At 39.4% G+C, this 22,817-nt stretch overlaps 1 protein-coding gene across 8 annotated transcripts in view; it reads left to right on the top strand.

Moving 5' to 3' along the window:
- The window catches only part of MAGI2 (membrane associated guanylate kinase, WW and PDZ domain containing 2), a 1,226,839-nt gene that overhangs the window by 550,148 nt on the left and 653,874 nt on the right, over nt 1-22,817 (top strand). Inside the window, exon 1 of one of the 8 annotated variants that reach the window (XM_075064483.1) lies at nt 16,939-17,149. The exons of the other annotated variants lie outside the window; for them this stretch is intronic. The gene's annotated coding sequence lies outside the window, so the exon portion shown is untranslated. Of the gene's footprint in view, nt 1-16,938; nt 17,150-22,817 lie in introns of those variants that run through there. 8 annotated transcript variants of the gene reach the window in all.

Consider the following 22,817-nt stretch of genomic DNA (forward strand, 5'->3'; position numbering starts at 1 on the left):
TGGCTTACTCTGATGAAGAGGTGGGACCCTTTTGGGCCCTGCCTGTGTAGCATATAGCTTCCATAATCTGAGGGGGACAAAATGGTGAACCTGTCAACATTATCAAAGAAGAGAAATGTAAGGTAAACAATAAAACTTTCTCAAACATTTTAAAAGAGAAAAAAATGGTGTGTTTGATTTTGGTCTAACTTTCCCCCAGTGTAATTACACTGACTTTGGTGGTATCACTCATGTTTATACAAGTGTGAATCAGCACTTAAGTCTCATCAACAACATTTATGCCAGATTCTGCATGAGTAACTTCGTATGCATGAGTAAACCATTGAACTCAGTGGAGCTGAATTTACATTGGTGAAAACACTTCACTCATGTCAGTGTTTGCAGAATCAGTTCCATCAGGAGTTACTGTTTTGAACTTAAACTGGCCTTTTAAACTTTGGACAAAGTCTGAATCACTCTGATGTCTTTAATTAGAGCAGATTTTATTATCGTGAATGTAATGAGTTAATTCAAAAAGTTTGAATCACAATATTTTCTGATTTGGGGTTATTTATTTAATGAAATCCATAAAGGTACATGAGACAATGTCCATGGCACAAAGTGCTTGCAATCTATCATACAAAAAAATAGAATGTATGAGATGACTCTTTCCAATGCAAGTAGCATGGGAGGATTGTTAGTATTACACACCAGATCAAGTGGGTTGACAATGGGATTAAGGAGAGGGAGTGCTTTTGGTTTATGACAGACTGGGAGGGTGGTCTAACCATGAGTGGTGCTATAAAAGAAAATCTGGAGAATGGAAACAGGAGAGAAAAGGAACAGTTAGGCATGGCAGACAGAGAAACAGAAGGAGTGAGGGGACATGTAAAATGAAATGGAAAAAAAAGTGGTTTTGTTCCTGTTGTCTAAATCAGACTTTCAAATGATAAAGGTCAAATCCTCAGGTAATGCTGCTCTCCAGGGTCCTGAACACAGATAAAACCTGAGCTTAAATGATGAGTTAAAACAGATATGAAAGGAATAAATTAGGCTAGAATTAATCAGACAGTCATTTAAATGAGATAATTTTATCAGACCAACATAGTTAAAGAAATTCAGCATTCCCATTTGACCAAATTGTCTGCAGGGGAATGAGGACATGCAGTTGGTGGTGATATCTTTGATTAGATTATGTCTCTTAAATTTTCACAGCTCATCTCCTGGCTACAGTGCTTCTCTATTGTGCTTTTCTGTTCTCTTCTGTGCTTCTCTATTATTGATCCTTGGTTCATGTGTATGAGTGAATATACATATTGTGTGCGCACACACACATAATGCATTAAAAAAATAGATGAGGTTTTGCTAATATGAGCTTTCCATTGTCACATTCCTAGTGTATTACATCTAATCTGTGATACACTTCTACTTTACTGTTCAGACTGAATTAATTCCTCCTCCTTCTGGACAAGCAGACTGAGGAGTGTTTTATTTACTTGTCATGGTCAGATCAAGAAATCTATTGTTTATTATTATGGTTTCAATTCTAGCTCAGCTGCCTGTGTCATATATGTAGCTGTATGTGTGTTTGACTGTCTGCATGGCTGGATAGAATATTAACATCCATAACATGGCTATGCTTTTTTTAGTCATTTTTTCTAGAGATGAACATGTAAAAGAAAAAACTGCCAGCATCCTACATTTCCATAAATGGTCGATTTAAACACAAATGTGGAATTATCAGGCTCTGTGTTGTTGTTGTCAATCTAAGGAATAAAATATCTAATTCAGTCAATTTTGTATTATAGCCATTTTATTAAAAAATGAGATTTTGTGGATAATGTAGATTGCAATATTAATGGGCAACTATTAATGGGAAACGGTTACTATAATCATAGCTATAATCATTAAAAACAATATCGATTAAATAAACACATTTCAAATATTGTGGTGATCCAAGAAATGTCTGCTTTATATTTCAGTTGGGCATATGCCTGTTTAGGAAGAATTGTTCAGACCTGCTTCTGTTGCTCAAAAAATCTGATTTTTTGCATAGTGGCTTGCTGTGGGTAAAATTTGGGGTAATTTTTGTATTTTAAAATGTTATGGGTTGGATTTGCTTTTTAAAATAAAAAACAGTGAAGATTCGGGCGATAAATGGTCGCAGTTTTGGTTTACCTGTAGTAGTAGCTACTGAGCTTGCCGGAGCTTGAATTTAAAGTTCTAGCCTGCCAATTCCCCAAGTTGATCCCTGAATGTATCTATGGGATTCTAGAGAGAGAAGACCATGCTGTGGAAAATCCTGTCATGAGAAAACAGCATGTAGAGGACCTTCTTTTGCATGTGTCATCAGTTGTTGGCTTCGTGTATGTTCTCTCTGCATGCTGCACTGGCTCAGGCCAGATAGCCTGTTCAACAGGCTCCGATCAAACTGCCCAGTAAAACCACAGACTTGGTCAGGTTTATTGTCTACAAAGCAGAGTCCTAATGCTGGCTCAATGGTTACAGATACACTAATGTGTGTATGCTCGTTGCAATGGACTCAGCTCAGTAAACAGCAGAACTTTACGTTTTCCCCTTGACCTGACAGAGAGACCCCTTTTCCCCCTTTATGACTCCTCTTTTATACATTGATACAAACAAGTTATGTATTGCCCCTCTATCCATCACCCTGCCATCCCTACCTTATCTTTAAGACGAGTCAATGTGTCCCTGTACCATCTTAGGGGGGAGTGTGTTTACACCGTATCTTGGTATTGGGCTTTTCTGATACTAACCCTCTGGAATGTGTTTACATGAATACTTCATGCCTAGAAGTGCTTGTGTTTTTGCAACGATAGCCATGTTCTTGCCAAATTCAGACAGTGAACCTGCAAGCTGCCATGTTTTGTAAGCGGGCCTGACATTTTTGCTAACTTTGCTTTATATTAGCAGGGCCTGACTCTAGTTCAGGCTTCAGGCCTTATACTACTTTATACCAGGCCTCATATCTCAGGCTCTCTCTTCCCCCACTTTTTGTTTTTTTATGGAGAGGATGTTTTATCCATCATCCTGGAAAAAAAATAATGGATGGACTGAAGATGATCCTGAGGGCTAAACACTGTTATATGGTCACCTTACCTTGTCATCCACACATTCATACTCCATCTATCCCTTGGTCTGCACATTCCTTTGTATGACTGTTTGACAGATTTTATTTTTCACTTGTGTTTAGTCTTTTATGGTGGGCCTGGGAATGTTAGGCCCGGGACTTTGATTGAGGATAGTTTTATGATTGGCCCTTGAAGGAATTCCCAAATAATTAATATATATGGATGTGTGTGTTGTATATATGGGTATATATTGTGATGGAGCAAGGCCAGATGGCTACAGTAAAGTGCTGAGGAACAGGTATGTTAGCCCCAGGCTAAACAAATCCCTGGTACCATGGTAACCAAATGGCAGTTGCTCCAGGTTAATCAAGGTACCTGGGGCCAATTAAGATCTTTCTAGAAGGCAGTGGAGATAGCTACTTTGATTAGAACACCTGCTGCCAATCAAGGCAGGTTAATCAGGGCACCTGGGTTTAAAAAGGAGCTTACTCCAGTCAGGTGGGGAGGAGCCAGAGGAGAGGAAGCATGTGTGAGGAGCTGGAGGCAAGAGGCGCAAGGAGCTGAGACTGAGAGGGTGTGCTACTGGAGGACTGAAGAATTATCAGGCAATCAAGCATTATCAGACAGCAGGAGGAAGGTCCTGTTGTGAGGATAAAGAAGATGTTTGGAGGAGGCCATGGGGAAGTAGCCCAGGGAGTTGTAGCTGTCATGCAGCAGTTACAGGAGGCACTATACACAGCTGCAATCCACAGGGCCCTGGGCTGGAACCCGGAGTAGAGGGCAGGCCCGGGTTCCCCCCAAACCTCGCAACTCCTGATCAGACACAGGTGGAGTTGACCCAGACTGTGGGTTCCACCAAAGGGGAAGATGACTGAGGTGAGCAAATCCGCCAATAAGCGCAGGACCCACAAAGGTAAAGGAGGAATTTTGTCACAATATGTATAGTATGTATGTGAACAAATGGCACAGCCTCATATTTAAGCATCACAATCCTTTTCCAATCTGGTGTTGTAGTCTGGCCCTTTTACTTTGGTACCGCAGATAGCAACACACTCCTATTAGGGCAATTATCATTAGTAGTAGGCTGTGCGTTTTAAAATACTTGAATAGTTATTATTTCAGTGGGTCCCCCAATGCTATGTATATAAGAATTAAAACAGAAATTTGAAGTAGTGACATTACAAATGAGGCGTCTATATATAAATGTCTTGTTATTAGTTACTACACAGTACTGTCCATCCATTTCCAGGTTACCCTTACTGCTGGTTGTCACCCTCTGGTAAGCGTCACTGGGGAGGAAACAAGAACAGCTAATTTCTCTGTTCAATTGGTTGCATTGCTCTGGATTCCCCAGTAGCTGATGTAGATCCAGTTGATTCTTATAGATGCAGTCTTCCAGATAACCTACTGAATGGACAGTAACCAATTTATCAAATATCGCTGTGTCAGGATTTATTATTGGTGCCTAAACACTGAACAAGATTGTTTTGAATCACATATGCCTCAGCTAGGATGCAGTGTCACTAACCCCAAATTATGACTTATACTAACAGGGAATTTGTTATACAATTTGAGATGGTGTCAGTTTACCACTGTTTTTGTTATACGACGAGGACAATGCCAGTTAGGTGTCTATTACTAATAAGATTAGGTGATTTTCCTTTTTTAATATTCCATAATGAGTTACTTATGGTAGTTACTATGTAACTTCCATAAGCAGTACAAATAATGTCTTTACTAATTTGCTGCCATTAGTTTAACTTTCACCTGTGTGTTGGTTAAACAGTTTAGCAACGTTATGCACATTGTAATACAGCAATAATACAGTTGCTTTTACACAGTAGCCAAATTAATCCATATTTCGATGCTAAAGATTTACAGCCAAAAGCACATGAACTCACTTTACTTAATATACAACTTAAATCAGTGGTTCTTAAAGCCAGTCCACCGCTTGTTCAGGGAAAGCCCCTGGCGGGTTGGGCCGGTTTGTTTACTTGCCGCGTCCAACTAAGGGGTTGGCTACACTCGAAACTCCAAAGCGCTGCTGCAGGAGCGCTCCCGTGGCAGCACTTTGAAGTGCAAGCGTGGTCACGGCACCAGCGCTGACAGAGAGCTCTCCCAGTGCTGCAGGTACTCCACCTCCTGGTGGGGATTAGCTTACAGCTAATTACAGGGGATTAGCACTGTTTACACTGGCGCTTTACAGCGCTGTAACTTGCTGTGCTCAGGGGGGGTGTTTTTTCACGCCCCGAGCCAGAAAGTTGCAGCACTGTAAAGCGCCAGTATAGCCAAGGCCTAGTAGTTTTTAGATTGCCTACTTAACTGTCCATATATAGTTGACTCAGGTGTAGTTGATCAGTCTGTGGTTTATAAAGCACTTTATTATTTTTCTTGATGCATGGGGGTTTCTTCACTGTGAACTGATATCTTCTGGTGTTTTTAATCTGTGGGATGCAACCTGAAACAGCTTACGTTGGTTAACATCATAAAATTTTTGCTTGCTTGTTTTTACATTTCTCTTGTTTTCAGTAACCCAAATTTAATACACAGATTAACTTAGTTTGTGTACAGTGTAATAGGGACCAAGTCTTTTGTAACACAAGCTATACTTTTACAATTATTATATAGACATTCATTTTCATTTGAGGTGCATTACTAATATTTTATACTAAATATAATGATTAACAGCTAAAAATAGAACCTCACAATCTTCTCTTAGAAGGTATATTGCTTTCCCCTGCTGAGCACTCTGTTTTAGCAAGAGTTGTAACAGAGTTTTTACCCAAGCTTTTTAGAGTTAACTTTCTTGTGATACCAATTCTGCTTCCGTTAACTGCTTAGAAGCACAAACTGTAACAGCCACTACTTACCTTTAACATAACATAAAAGAAAAGAGTGTAAAAATTTAAAGCAAAATGAATTCTAGATGCAGGTCTATGCCAACACTTTGAGGATATAAAACCTTTATAACACAGTTGTATTTGGGAGAGAAAAGTGGAAACTTGTTGAAATTTTTGGTTAGTTATAAAATTTTGCAACATAACCAGATATAGTATATATTATTTTTTTGCCATTTTGCTATAACATTCTTATAACGATATTTTAATACTTAATAAAGGTACAAACAAGTTCATGAAAACTCAAACAAGAAACTGACATTTGGCTAATATTACTTTTGCATTACTGTTGAGGTTTCCACTTCAATTTTTTCCTTTCAATAAAAAACCCCCTGTGATTAATCAGAGAAAATTTTTTGTGCGCAGTTACATTATTTGTTTTGGCAAAAATATATGCATATGTATTTATAACTGAGGCCTTTTTGATTTGTTTCAAAAAAATGGTTATTAATAATGTTGTTATGGTTATATCCCAATCATAATATTAAAATAGTGTGGTACGACTTATATTTTCAAAAAAGTATAAAATTGCATTTTGTTGCAACAAAATTAAAAGAAAAAACTAGTCATGTGATACATACAACATAGCACACAGGACAACATACATGGAATACAAAACAAACTTACAATTAAAGATGAATAGCACCAGAATTATGTTGTTAATTATACCAGATAAAACATTCAAAGCTTAGTTATTAAAGAAATGTAGTTTAAAAAACAGACAAGTAAACAAAAGAGTTAAGCATTTAAATAAGCAAGTTTTACCTTTTTATTTAAAACTTTAATAAGAATTGATAAAAATGTATATTAAGTTATGTATTTGCCCCCTTTGTTGTATTAATTTAAGGTTTGGTCCATTACTTTATATTACTTTATTTCAAAACTCTCCTTTATGCAGGGGTGAAAGTAGAAATAGGGACTTGCTGGTACAGGGCTGGGTTGGGCCCAGCTCTGGCCCCTGGAAGGGGCAGGAATGTGGGGGTCAGAGACAGCCCCGGCCCACCCTGTACTGGTAAGTGCCCTCCCCCTCCACCACCAGGGTAACAGCGGCAGCCAGGGGTCTGGCAGCAGTTTAAAGGGCCCAGGGCAGGGCTCCTGCGTCTACCGCCCCGCTATTTAAATAGCTGCCGGAGCCTGCCGGAGCCCTGGGGTAGCAGTGGCAGCAGGGCTCCGGCAGCGGTTTAGAGGGCCGGGGCCACAGAAGCAGCGGCAACCCTTGGCCCTTTAAATGGCCCCTGGAGTCCCGCCACTACTCCAAGGCTCTGGAGGCTTTTTAAAGGGCCCAGAACTCCCCTGCTTCTACTGCCCCAGCCCTTTAAATAGCCCCCGGTGGCGGGGCTCTGGCGGCTATTTAAAGGGCCCAGAGCAGTAGAGGCAGCGGGAGCCCCAGCCCTTTAAATAACTCCCGGAGCCCCACTGCCGCTACCTCAGGGCTCCAGCAGCAGGGCTCTGGCGGCAATTTAAAGGGCCCGGGGCTCCAGCCACTGCTGGGAACTCCAGACCCTTTAAATTGCCACCTGGGGAAGCCGGGCTACCTCGGTACGGTGCACTGGCTCTTGCTGGTACGCCATACCGGGGTGTACCATCTTATTTTCACATCTGCCTTTATGGAAATAAGGAAAGCCCATGTTTCAAATTTTAGTCAGTGGATACTATTAGAACCAGAGTCTGCATTTCTGTTGCTTGGCAACCATATCTTCAAGAAAGTTAAGAGTATTTCCAGCTGTTGCATTCCTAATGGGTTAAAAAGATTAATTTACTGGACTTATTTAAAGTAAAGTTTTTACCTTGTTTTCTTTGTTGTTTTGTTCTGTTTTCAGTTGCTTCTTTTTTGTTTTTTAGAGATAGTAATAACTATAACTTTTAAAACAAAGAGCAGAAGTGAGGAGAAGCAGGGGAAAAGTGGGGGGAGAGCAATCTAGGAAAGGAGGAAAACTTGAGCCAAAAGAATTAATTAACTTTATCAAGGTATCTTAAAGTACAGGCAGCAACAGCGAGTTTAGCAAACTGAGAGAGGATATAAAGTAAAACTTAACCTGTATGTAAAATTATATGAGAAAGAAGGTTATATTATTAGCTCTGAGTGAGGCTCCATAGATTAAAGCAGTTGGGAACCCATACCTATGGTTTTTATTCTGGCTCTGAGAGGAGAGTGGGGACTGTTACTTGCTCTTGCAAAATGTGAATTTGTTCCACCAATATCTGTTGCTTTTGTCTGCATACCAAATGGATTGCAGGAGGGCCCTTGCCTGCTACAGTTAACTGTTTCTGGGCAACTCCTTGTGTTAATGCATCAGTTCTAGGTGTTAATCCACTCACTCTTGGTTTTTCACTTTAAAATTGTTTTCTATCCACTCCCCTGCGAGCAGATCACAGCTGTTGTCTTGTAATGTGCTCTATGAAGGGCTTCATTTTTTCCTTTATCTGATTTACCAATCCAGGGAAAGCATTGTTAACTATTTCTCCCTTCTGGGCGCTTACTTTTCATGTTCTGACAGGCACCAGTCTACGTCTCGGTTTAGGTTTGACCAAAACCTTGCTTTTATCTTATGGTGGTAGTTGCAATATAGTGGCCTCAGCCCAGGGGTTTTTAGATGGCTGGTATGGGTCATTCCCAATGTCCCAATTGCAACACCCATTCCAATCGTTCCATGTTACATCTTTTAATTTTTCTTGGGGAGACTTTTTTTCATTTCTGCCCCATTCTTCAGGTACCTGAAGCCTGTTGTTGGCCATCAATATTTATAACAGGGATGGCACTTCTCTTTTGTGCAGATTCTTTACAGCTGTTTCCAATGTTTTATTCTGTTCCTGTGCTTGCTGTAATGTGTCTATGGACTGCGTGCTGCCCTGCTAGGGGAGCAGGAATGTTCCAGCTCTCTGCTGCTTCTCTTGCTTCTTTTTACTTTTTTTCCCCCTGTTAGTTGCTCCACCAATTTTGTGGCATGTGGGGGTCATTTCTTACTCTTATTTTCCAAGGCTACAGTCTCTGCCCTAGCCTTACAGATTCCATTCCATGTTTCTTCCCCATTATCTTTTAAAAATTCAAATGGACCTCCTTTGCTGGCACCCCAGCTGACATCTGTACCTTATAAAACTCTGTGGGAATTTGCAGGGAGGAAGATAAGGGGCTCCCCTAGCTTGTAGCTTTTCTGCCATGTTAAATCACGATTCCTACAGAAGATAGCTCGCCTACTTTCTAGATGAGTGGTCAGGGTCACCAGTGTCATCAGTTGTTGGCTGCATATGTGTGTACTCTCTGCATGCTGCACTGGCTCTGGCCAGATAAATAGCAGTCTCCAACTGAAATGCCTAATAAGACCACAGACTCTGTTCAGTAGCGAAGGTGCTCAGGCAGGTTTATTGTCAATGCAGCACGGTCCTAGTGCCCTGGCTCAATGGTTACAGATACACTAAAACAGGTATGTTCATTGCAGTGGATTTAGCTAAGTGAGCAACTGTACTTTGTCCCCCCCTCTCGGCTGGACAAAGATACTCCCTATGTGACTTGTCTTTTATACATTGATACAAACAAGTTATGTCTTGCTGCTCTGAAGTGAATAGCTTTCGCCCTTTACCTTGTACATGTTAGTTTGATCAAAACATCTTTATCCATCACCTTGTCAACCTGACCTTATCTTTAAGAGGGGTCAATGAGTCCCTGTATCACTTTTGGATAGTGTGTTTCCACCATGTCTTTGTATTGAGATGTTCTAATACTACCCTTCTGTAATGTGTTTACGTGATTACTTAGTGCCTAGGAGTGATTGCAATACTAGCCATGTTCTTGCCAAGTCTGGACAGTGAACCTGCAAGCTGGCATGTTTTGTTAGAGGGCCTGACTTTTTCCAGCTTTGCTTTATATCAGCAAGGCCTGACTTTAGTTCAGGCTTTAGGCCTTATACTAGGCCTTTATACCAGGCCTGTTATCTCAGGATCTCCTCAAGGCAGTCAGCACCTCCATTTTTACTCAGCCCTTTCTCAGACAAATTCCTATTGACTTCAGTAGGCTGCAATAGCTAGGGCACTAACCTTCTCCACTAACCATTGTGCACGTGATATAGACTTCTGTTTTCTGTTGCAGATGTACTGTAGAATCTCATTATAAACAGAATTAATTTTAAAGAAATTACACTAAAAAGAGTATACAATTAAAATACTTTGCTTAAATGGAGTTTGTACCATTTGATAATTCACTTATAATTGTGTTAGCATCATTGAAGAAAATCAACAGCATTTTTTTAAAAATAAAAAGTATGGTAAAGTAAAACTAACATAGTTTAATTAATTGTTTTTGCAATTTGCTCTTTTGTTTCTGTTTGGATTAGCATAATATAAATCTGAATTTTCACATTCTTTAAAATACTTGAATTAAACTCTTTGATTGTTTCTCAAACCTAGAAAGAGAGATGTTATTAGTAGCTGTATAAACATATTTACATGGTGTAAATCAGAAGTAATTCTACTGGAGTTACAGTTGTGTAAATCTGGGAAAAATCAGTCTCAGAGAGAAACAGACATGCTCTGCCCTGAAGAGTTTACAATATAAGGCTGCTTCTACACCCCTAAATGTAAGGTCTGTAATTCACCACAATGGAGCTCCACCAATGGTGGAAGTGGTGCAGTCGATAGTGTAGACAGGACTAGTATTTTTACCACTGTGTCATCTAGTTCTTCTCTAAGCAGGGTTAGATGACATGGAACTATAAACATCCGACTCCTATCTATGTATGTTCACCCTATAATGTTGTTGCTACAGGTAAAGCTGCAATGATAAAGAACAACCCATCTCATTTGTCCTAAGGAAGACAATAGAGCAGATCAGGAAACAACTGATTTTTTTGCTCTGAAAAGCATAATCAAAACCAAAGAAAATTCATTTTTGTCAATTTTTTTCTGACATTTGTATTTTATCAAAAACATGAACATTTTAATGAAAATTTACTTTTTTTCCCCAAAATTTTCCATTTAGTCAAAAAGTTACTTTTCATTTAAAAAAAGTTTTGACCATTTTTTTACCATTTTAAGTAGACAAGGACTGAAGGGTCTCATTTTGCAAGGTTCTGAATGCCCTCAGTGTATGTGCTCAACATCTGGCCAGATCAAACATCCGACATCTTGAATATGCTAGGATGAGATCAGTTCCTGAAGTGGTACACATATCTCTGGGGAGGGGATCATAATTTTGAATTCTCTCACTCATACACCATAAATGGATAGCTGGAGATAATTTCTAAACGATTCCATCTTCTGTCATTCTAACATGTGAAAATACAATCAAATGTGCTTTTCTGCATTAACTATAGTTGTGCATAATTCATAAACTCTTATTTTCCTGGCACTGGAGAGAGTCTACCCACCACATGAGTAGATTCGCAGATGGAGAAGGACATTCCCACACTAGCTTCAAATAAAATCTGTGTATCCATTGAAAACGTTTTTCAGAAGTAGGTCACCTACTGTGAGCTTGTGCAAGATGGAGCTTTAATTTTTGCAGTACAGTGCCAATAATAAGTTATGTGATTTTTGCTAGACAAATTGTGGTGTTTAATAAAGAGTACAATCACTCTTTATACACTACTGTTCTCTGGAAAGAAGGGGAAGTGGTGTTGTAATAAGAGGAGTGTGGAGTGTGAGTCAATCAAGTGCCATTTAAAGCGGAGTTCCACAATGGGAGTGCATCAACAATTGGCATCCTGTGGATTCCTCCATTGTAATCCAGTTAAACGTCATTGAATTTCTGGGTGGGGGAGAGTCACAGGGGTGTGATCCTCAGTGTTATGATACATAGACTATCTTCCTCCACAGTACTGAAAACCAATTTAAAAACTTGCTGTATTAAAGATAGCACACTTAATGAACAGACTATCAGGGAGCCAAAATTATCTTCCCTGGACATCACGTGTGTGCACACATATGTACATCCTTACAGAGAGAGACAACTGCAACCATCCCAACATCCTGCAAGAATAAACCAGATATTTGTGAATCTGTTGTTATCCAGGGCAACAGTTTTTCTCTATTGGCCCATCTGTTTCAGTGGCAATCACTGGGACCTCTTCATACGCTTAGCACTTAGAGCAAGACATCCATTCCCCTCCGAAACAGATGCCTGTGCCACTTAGTGAATTAGTTGGCAGGAGCACTTCTAAAAATGAACCTTACATTTATTTAATGGTTTCCATCCCAAAAGATCACAAAGATCTTTACAAACTGAACAAAGTTATATACAAACTCTATGTAGGGATGACTTTGTCCTCCGTTGAAACACAGCCATCTCACAAATAGCATGTGATAACTCTGTAACGATGGATAGCAGTGCTATAAACTGTGGTGTTAATTGTTTATCCAACTGTTCCACTGTGTTTCTGACTGATGTATTTGATATTTTTATGTTTATATGCAGGTGAAATTGCACAGAACAATGAATGGATGCTGTTTTTTATATAAACCAAAATAAAAGAAAGAGTTTAGGTCAGCAAAATATACTTACTGGCACTGGACTTTAGCTGGGACAGTAATTTTAGTACTCTTGCCTTGGAAGAGAGCTATGGGATATTCAATGACCAAAAATGGCCCAGACCTCATTTCTATATTTTCTGAAAAACTTCCTGTAGCACAGCACCCTGTAACAGCATCCTGTAACCTCAAATTAGGTCTTGGTGTTAGCTCAGAGGTAAGTAAATCATATACTGACTCACCAATTCCATCTCCATCACCACCTGTTTTCTTTGATAGTGTTCCATTGAAATATTGATCTGCACTCCACATCATTGCTATCACATAAAATCAATACTGTCATTTTAGTAGGCTGGAATCTTAAATTTCCCCTGGCTCCTAGAAGGAGCATCATCGGTGCTCTTTTTTCTCTTCATGCTCAGTGGTGGTTTCAGTGATTCCTGTGGCCTCCTGTATTTGACAGGAGAGTGCCAGCAGCTCTGAAATATCTTTGTACTAAAATTGCTGATCAGCTCTCAGTTTCTAGTTCTTGTTCTTAGATCAACAAAGCTGACGGCTGACTAATTTACTCAGCACTGAGGTCCCTACAGAATGCTGTCCCTACAATGGGTCACAGCTCATACATAACAAGTGGTTTAGGATGTCCCTGGAATAGGATTAATTTACCACCATACCCTTTCCTGTTTCCTTTGGACAATATGTGTCCTCTGGGAGAACAGTCTCTGAGTTCCTGCAAGCATTAGGGAATCTTGTGAAGAATGCATAATAGAGGGTGTGTGCACCCACAAAAAGAAGTGGCCGAAATTTGGCCTAAAGTTATTAATTTAAATGACTGTAACTTACGTGGAGCAAGCCTGACGAAAGGTGCAAAAAGTGTAAATTAAAGTAAGGTGAGAGCTACTTTAATTTATATTTTTCCAGCTCTTCTGTGTATAAGCTACATACACTTAGGCCATGTCTACACTTAGTGGAGATCAGCACTGCTGTGACTGATGCAGCAGGGGTCGAATTAGTGGGTCTAGTGAACTCCAGTACTTCACTAGAATGAGAAGAGTTAGGTAAATCAATGGGAGAGTGTTTCCCATCTATGCAGCATGATGTAGACACAGCAGTAAGTCAACCTAAGCTATGGCGACTTTAGCTACGTTATTCACATAGCTGAAGTAGCATAATTTAGGTTGACTTACCCCGGTAGTGTAGACAAGGCCTTAGATTCCCTCCCTCTTCAGTAGAGTTTGTATAAACAAGTCTGAGTGTAGCAGAGCATTCTAACACGTCTTTATACATCACTTCTCAATTTGGGCCATAGGCTTATAAATTGCACTCATCTTAAGTATAATGAAAAAGAAAAATGTTCATGCCTGTTTGGTGCATGAATTCACACAGACTTAATAAACATACTTACACGAGAGCCCCTCTTTCCCACTCATTGGACATAGTTTCAGTTTCAAGCATGTATATATACCTTTTTTATTTGAATATAAACTTAATTTAAAGAAAGGCAACCAAGTTCCATAACTGTTTCTTAAGAAAAATCCAGTCATAAGGCTGCTGTATATTGTGAATAAAAGAGACCTTTCTAGGAATTTTATGGCTCATGTTTTAATTGTTTATAAAAATAATATTATTCAATTAGCATTGCAAATATTGAGACAATTTCTATAACAAAGGTGCCCATCAGCATTTTTAATGTGGAGTGTCTCAGTAGTTTTTTAACATTTATGTATTATTGCTGAAGTTGGAGCTCTAACTTTTAATACCGTATAATTTAAAAGTACTGCTTTTGCCAGAAAGTCATCATATTTCACTTAAGGGATCACAGATCTATAGCTCTAATGATAAAGGAATACTGTGTGCACTTCTTGATTAGCTTATATTAGTGGATGCAGATTCTTAATTTGATCAGCAGTACTACACAGTATTTTTGCAAAAGATAATACCTATATGCCATGAGAGAGATTTTCTATGATTTTTGTGGTTCTTTTAAAGCATGTTTTATGTATGTTATTTTTTAATGGGAGGCAAACCTACAGTTGACTCCAGTGGCAGCAAGATAAGACCTCCACACTTTTGTATTTATCAGAAAGTTAAACTTCCTTACTTCTGTAATCTTGTGTGACAACCCAGATCAGGGATAGGCAACCTTTGGTACGCGGCCCATCAGGGAAATCTGCTAGTTGGCTGACAGTTCGTTTACCTACAGCGTCCACAGGTTCGGCAATTGAGCTCCCACTGGCCATGGTTTGCTGTTCCAGGCCAAAGGGGGCTGCAGGAAGCGGCCAGCACATTCCTCAGCCCACACTACTTCCTGCAGACCCCATTGGCCTGGAAAGGCAAACCGTGGCCAGTGGGAGCTATGATCAGCTGAACCTGCAAACGCTGTAGGTAAACAAACTGTCCCAGCCTGCCAGCGGATTTCCATGACAGACCACGTGCCAAAGGTTGCCAATCCCTGACCTAGATGTTTTGTTTCTAAGAAATCCAAAGCAATTTTATATATTATTGTATATTATATATTATAGCAATACATGTTTTATATAGTCCACGTGGCCAGGTAGGCATTATGCTGGGGAAGGAGAAATGGGTGCCTTACATGACCTCTAGGTCAGTGAATAGCAGGCTGATCTGGGAACCCAGGAGTTTGCAGAGTTCCAAAGTTCTGCAATGCAGGAAGCAACAAGAGGACCAAGAGACCCCGTGGAACTCCTGAATTCTGTGAGGCAGTAGTTTCTAGATAGAGTGGAGCCTTGCAGAGTTCATGGGTAAAATCCTGCCCCCCACTGAAGTCTTAGCTGAGCCAGGATTTCACCCGAGGAGCTTTCTCAGACACTTAAAGAAATGATCCCGTGGACTTCCTAATTCCACCTTGCAGAGAAAGGCATCTGGGAGATAGGGACTCTTAAGGACTGAGTGGCAGAGCAAGGCAGAAGGGAGATGGGATCACTGCAGAGCTCCTAAATTCTAGATCACAGAAGGCTTGTAGAGAAGATTACCCTATGGATCTCCTAAACTCTGGATTAGCACTGTTTGTTTAATGAAATAAAGTAAGTAGTACACATTTTAAATTAAGGATGCTACTTTATTCCAAGGCAATTTACAGTTAAAAATACCTCGGCATATAAAAACATAGTTGCTCACCATCCATCGTCTAGGAATGGTACTTATATTACAATAACTGTTGACGTATGGAAAGTAAGAAGTAAATAGGTGATGTCTTTGGGTAATACTTGGTGGAAGAACTGGAAGGATGGTCTATGGACCACAGGTGATGGAAAAGTGGTTTTTTTATGTGAAAATTCATAGGTCATATTATCAGTGCATATTCTGTATGGTGGATGACTGCAAGAGGGTTTCTAGTCTATAAGCTAATACTGTATTGGGATATGAGAGTAGACTTAGGATGTTTTGGGAATATGCAATGTGATATGATACACATGTATGCTTATTTAAGGCACTGTATGAATGGTGAGTGTATTTGAATATTTACTTTTTCTTAACTCTTAATTTCTATACTTTTAAATGTTCTAACATTCCTTGGTGTTCATACATAGTAGCAACCTTGGGAGAAATTTTGCGTCCAGTGAAGTCAATGGCAAAACTCCCATTGACTTCATTGGGAGCAAAATTTGATCCTTTAACTTGAAGTTGACAAAGTCTGTCATTTATAGATCTGTTTACAATATCTTGTATGTAATTTTACCAAGGTTCTGGGGAACCTCTGACATCTTGGTAATATCTGGGACTTAGATAATCAGGAACTTCTCTCTTGCAGAGATTCTAAGTTCCTCGGACCTGCATTCAGTGACATTCTGGGGGACGTAAACAGCAGTTAAGCCAGAGTTTGGAAAATCAGGGTTATACTATAAAGCCCTTTGCGTCAAAATCTGTGAAATTATTGTAGAATAATTTGAGTCAAGGACAAACAAGCATTACAGATTTTTTTTTGAGTTGGATGATAGAATGCTTGCTGTTTAGATATTAAATACAGTTTCATTATATTTATGATTGAGCTTGTACTTTTAAGTATTATGGAGTTACATGATATACAAACCATCCAAGATTATTAACACTGAAAAGTTAAATTACATTTCTTTACAACATACTAGCTTGTGTTGATTGCTAAGGGGGCATTCAAAAGCAGAAAAATGCCTGATGATCTCCTGAGAGCTATATTCTTTTCCTTCTTTGTAATGTAAATGGATATTTTGAAAAAAAAAATCCACCATAGAGTCAAACACTCCATCAGCATCCTTTCTGCTTTTAACAGGAGGGTCACCTGATTGCCACCTAGAGATGCCCTTTTTACCTATGAAATCCAGAAGTACTAGGTACGAATGGATACAGAATAGGAAATCATTGCTGAGAATGTAAATGACCCTGACTGAAGGAGAGTGGAGTTAGGCTGCTGGTGGGGGTGGAGGTGGAGGGGGGAGAGAGAGAGAGATACACGCACACATACACACGCACACACACACACAGGCACACAGTAGGAGTGCTGCTTGCTTCATCTTTTGAGAGGAGGGAAAACAAAAGAGCTCAGCTGCAGTTTTGTGTTGCTGTGTCTGGCTTAAACAGAAAATTCTAGAGATCTGTGCTGATAAATCAAATCACAGCTGAAACTGTTTCTATCAGGAAGATTATTTTCTCCTCTCAGAATGGGTTGGATCAATACAGGTGGTTTGCAGATCATGAGAAGACAGACTGGCTGAGAATCATGGAAAGGTGGGATAAGACTCTGCCTCTTTTTCTGTCCCCCCCGCCCCGCCCCCATTCATAGAGTAGTGTATCGGTGAGCTGGGACCTGACAAGTGGTCAGTTTAAAACCTTAGGTGGGTTTTTAAATCCCACAAAACAAAATCAGAATTAAAGCCACTACCATGTTTGACCAGATGTTGAACAGAAACTTGAGCTGAGTCTTACTTGGCTTACAGAATTGCTGTATGTTGCTTTGGATGTTGTCTTTGTTTGGAATAGTTCCTGTAGGAACGAGCCATAACATATAACAAAATGCATGTTTATTCACAAATTGTCAGATGACTGTTTTGATGCCATTCAGTTTTTGCCAGAGTGACTGCATGTGGAGGCTATCATTCTTGTATGTATAGAAATAAAAAGAGCTGTTGACTTTTTGAATTTCTTGTGATGCCGGCATGATTGGAAGTTGAGCTGCAATTATTGGTGTACATTGTCTAAATTGTAACAATAGGCAGTTCAAATAGAGTAAGTTTGAATGTTTTTTCTTCAGCAGTGCCAAATGCATCTTACTCATACACTCTTCTGCATTTCATTAAGAGCAGGGAAATTGATTTTACTGAGAAATTCCTAAAGAATAATGAGGGATAAGGAGGGAAAGGAATTAATGTTTCTGAGTTTTCATGTTCACTTAGTATAAATAGTTGCATTAAGATGCCTACATTTCTAAAGCAAGTCTCAGTAATTTCTCGTTTCTCTTGCTGTGCAGATGCATTTTCTTTTGTTATTTAATATGTTTTTCCCTCTGTTCTAGAACAAAAAACATTGCCTGCTTTTTAATGGTATCAAGAGACTTGTATACAAATTACCCATTTTTGCACAGGTTTATTCTGATTCATTCCTAAGAGAACTGCCTTAAGGTATTAAGGAAGGGGGAGGGAGCTTGACTGATGTTTTAAGAAACATTGAATTCATATGATTTAAATCACACACAGAAGCATATATTGAGCTCTAGCCAGAATTCAGCTCCCTGTCATGCGAAATGTCCAGACCATAGCAGGGAGATTCTTAGCAACCAATAAATCAGATTTGTAATGGACCCTTTAAAATGTGTCTGTGAGGGTGACTGGCTGGGTCCCCTTTGGCCAAAGTAAGATGCAATCTGACAGTGCACTAGCAGCTGTGTGCTGACATTTTCCTCATGAACCTAGTGAAAAATGGCTCCATATCTGTCTCTAGTCCTGAGAAGACGGTCTCTGAGTAGCCATGCATTTTTTCCTCTATTGTTGTTTGTCCTAATCACCATTCTTGCTGACAGTGTCTGACTGGTTCATTTCAGTTTGCTTTCTTTTAAATCTTGGCTCAAAGGGCAGGAGTAGTAGTTGCTAGTGATTATCTTACCTGGAGTCAGAACCCATGTCAGTACTAATTCCTAGACAAAAGATGTTTATCACAAATGGGTTGCATAAATACAGTTAATAGTGATCCTTTTATCAGTTTAAATGAAGTTAGATAAGTGGGCTGAAATGCATGTGGGTCAGAGTACCCCATTATAAAGGACGAAACTGCGAGCCAGTGAAACCGAGTGAAAATTGACAAGTATAACCTCAACTCCTTGGAAGATAATCCATTTCTGAAAGGATAAAACTACTCTTGTTGAAAGAAATGTGTGCTTATTCAAGGGAAAAGCTCATATTGAGATACTACTAGACAATGAGGGTGGAGAGAGAAGAATTGTCCACTTTTATTATACTACCAGAGTAAATATTGAAGAAATTCCTGTATCAACTAGTTATTGAGTATGCCACAGCAGCAGCACTTGATGTATCTCTATATTCAAGCTTCAGTTTTTAAAAGCACTGGAAGCAGGGCAGAGTGATCTTCCATCGATTCTAAGGACAGAAGGGACCATTGTGATCATGTAGTCAAATCTCCTGTATGGCACAGGCCATAGAACGTCCCCAAAATAATTCCTAGAGCAGAGTTTTTAGCAGAACGTCCAATCTTAATTTGAAAACTGGTCAGAGATATAGAATTCACCACAACCACTCAGAAATTGTTCCAGTGGCTAATTACTCTTATTGGTAAAAATTTACACCTTAGTTCCAGTCTGAACTTGTCTAGCTTCAACTTCTAGCCATTGGATCATGTTATACCTTTCTCTTTTAGATTGAAGAGCCCATTATTAAATATTTGTTCCCCATGTAGGTATTATAGACTGTAATCAAGTCACCCCTTCACCTTCTCTTTTTCAGGCTAAATAGATTGAGTTCTTTGAGTCTGTCACTACAAGGCATTTTGGAAAAGCACAGTTACTCTGTGCATGTGTAAGATGAAGAAAGGACGGTGATAGAGCTGGCTGTGTTTCTATGTAACAACCTATGCCATCTGATTCATCGAGTGGCATTGGAGATGGCTCGTGAAGAAGCTGCTTCTTTAAATGTTTGCCCAGTGATAAGGTGTTTTAACACTAGCTACCAGCACAAAAGTAGGGCAATTGTGGGGTAGAGAGGGTAGCTGGGAGAAATGATGGGTAATATGGATAGTTTCAATGTTGTCTTTATGAATGTCTGATAATGCTGCTTCTGAAAAAATCACAGAAAATACAAAACACTGGCACTTTATCTACATTTGAAAGTAATAGTTTCTACATTATTACAAATATGATTGACAGTAAGAAAGCAATAATTTTAAAAGCTTCCAACCTAGAAATACAAATGTTGTTCCATTTACTTGGTATAAGAGGCATTACCTTTCAGGTGGTGTTTAGAAACCATGTTGTGTCAAATGGCTATAAAAATCCCCAATTGTTACTTGCCAATCTATTTAGATTAATTTTCATTGAACTAAAAGCTTGGAGATGCTGTTTAATTCTGCTTTTTCAGGAGAATGGTGGAAATGGAATTTTAATACTGCTGCAGAACTGATTATTGCTTTTATAATTGTAGATGATTTGACCATAGTAAATGGCTTGCTTCATGGAAAGTGACACAACTACACTGTAGAATTGTAAAAAGAAAACAGACAATACATCTGAAAAGCCTTCTCCAAGCTCATCAGAGAAACGGCAATGTCAATATGAAATAGACCAAATAAATGGAGTTAAAATGGTTTGAGGGATACAGAGAATCCAGATATCTAGTTTAGGCTGTCCATATTTGTAAAGCAGGACTGCTCAGCTGCAGTTTTGGAAGCTTGACCAATCCAATTGATTTCCAGATGTACGTTCATAACCCTGAACAGTGAAAGGCAAATGCTGAGTAGGAACAGATTAGCTTTCAAAACTACTCATTTAGAGAATCTGCATTGAAAGATTCAGCAAAGGCAAAGAAGAGGTTTCGGGGGAAAAGGGAATGAACACAGTCCAAATGAAATAGACAAGTCCAAATTATAACTCTGGTTATTGCTGATGTGGGTCTAATGAACTATTGTTTGTAGCAGGAATTCACAATCAAAATCTGATCTCAGAAATGGTACAAGAATTTTGACACATTTTTCCCGTATGAAATGAAAAATGGACAGGAACTTTTCTTGTAATGCATAGGTTTTGAGACATAGCGTAGAAATAAGATGGTGGTGCTATAGAGATTTAATTTCTGATGGTCACTCTCTACAAGCTATGTTAGCATAGTGTTTGGTTAAACGCTGGCCCTGATTCTCCTCTCATTTACACAGGTGTAAATCACGACTGACTCCACTGAAGTCAATAAAGTTACAGTAATGTGAGAGGAGAGGCAACTCCATATTGTCAAAGGCTAAAAGATTTTATATTTAATTGAAACTGTCAAAGTAGCAGTTGTTTGTGTTTTGCCTGGTAGACTCAACAAACAGTCCACTAATTTCCATTTTGTCTGGTATCTTCAGAGCAAATACCCTTGCAAAAATCCATTCCCTGATTGCAAGATGAGATGAAACAAACATAAGGGGCCAAATACTGCCATCAGTTACGCAAGTATACATTTTTTGGAATAAATTACACCAATGTAGCGGATCATAGTTTGGCCCCTACAATAAAGAGGCAGATGTGATCAGCAGAATTTTCAGGAATCTGTAAATTTTACAAGAGCATCTCAACAATTCCTGAGCCTTTGCTCTCTCACATAAAGTACATTCCAGCCCCATGTGCCTTCATCCCCGTTAGCTTTAAAGGATGCTGAATATAACAGATGAAAGTTAGAAGACAGATCTCTCTCTGTTAACCATTGTGGACTTTATGCTTTTTAAAAGTTTCTTTTTCTTAATGTAATGTACCTTATGATATAAAGTAAGTTATTTCCTATACCTGGGTCTTGCATTTACAGGGCATGCTCAAGTATTAGTGATCTCCCATTATTAAGTGAAAAGTAGACCACCACAACCAATGGTAGCTTAAAATCAGGCTGGTTAGCTCTACTGAGCTGAGTTCAACACATCAAAGAGGGCCACAGTTTGTATAACGAAAACTGTTTTGATCAAAAAAGTATGTCAGGTTTTTTTCAGCTGGCCTCTGTTTCTCATCTCCATCCTAACCCAACTTCTCATGCACCCTTCTCCTGACTCCCAGAAGCCTGCTCCTCCATAAACCTCTCTGTTTGCTCTGATCAGCCGTCAATGAATTTCCCTCACTGCATGCCTTCGTGCTTCTCCTACGGTGAGATCTACTTCCACCTCCTGTTCTTGTCCTGATGGAGTCAAAGCTGACACTAGCTACGTGGGTTGTGTGGAGAGCATGTCTGGGAGGTCAGGAAGCTTTCTGGGGTGGTGTGGAGCAAGATGTACGTCAGAAGAGACTCTTAGTTTACCCTATCTCCCTGATCCCTAGTGCGGCACTCCTCAGATCTGTCTCCAGATTCTTAGCCAGTGTTTTAAGTTTTAAAACTGCTGGAGGCAGAAGGAAGGCTAAATGACTCTATCCAGGCCCACTATGACCATTCAGAATTGCACCTTGAATGGACAGCGTCAGATGAGCTGCACTATAGAAAAAGTAGGATTGTTAAGGTTTAGAGCAAAAGTGTCAGTGGCTACAGCAGGAACAGGACTGAACTTTAGGCTGGAAAGAAGAGCTGACCTTATGGAGAGAATGGAGAAGCTTCTCTTTGTACCTTTCCTGGACCAAGTACATAAGGGAGTGGGATTGAGAGCTTTTGTTTTTAGCCATATTTAGCCTTAAACCTTCCTTATCTCACTGGGTTTTGCTAAATATTACAAGGTAAATAAAAAACATACCCATGAACAATTCTTCAGTCTACAAGAATTAGGAGTTACATCTTTGCAGCCAACATCGCTGACAGAATTATATGTAACCTAGAGGTGGTGGAATATAAGTAAGCATGGTCATGAGAAGCATTACAGTAGAGAGCATAGCCTAATAAAAGCACTCTTTCCTAGTCAACCTATGATTTCTGCTCAAATAAATAAATGGTTGTTGATGTACAGTGTGAAAAATTATTGCAGCTAGAATGCTCAGAAATAGATGATTTAAGGAATAAATACATGTACTAGATAATAGGAAACAAAGGCTGCTTGAAATTAGTTAATAAATATTAGGACTTTGAGAGGTCTGAATTGCTTGGAACACATTGATGGGATATGGAGCTTTTAACTTCTCTCTTGATTGTGAAGCAGGCCATCTGTTAAGTAACCCTGGAATATGAGAGAGCATTGCTCCAGTACTTTGAACACTACATTGGCTCTGCAATACCAAACCCCAGGTGTCTGG

Source organism: Chelonoidis abingdonii, chromosome 1, assembly GCF_003597395.2.
Source record: "Chelonoidis abingdonii isolate Lonesome George chromosome 1, CheloAbing_2.0, whole genome shotgun sequence".
NCBI classification, from domain to species: Eukaryota; Metazoa; Chordata; order Testudines; family Testudinidae; genus Chelonoidis; species Chelonoidis abingdonii.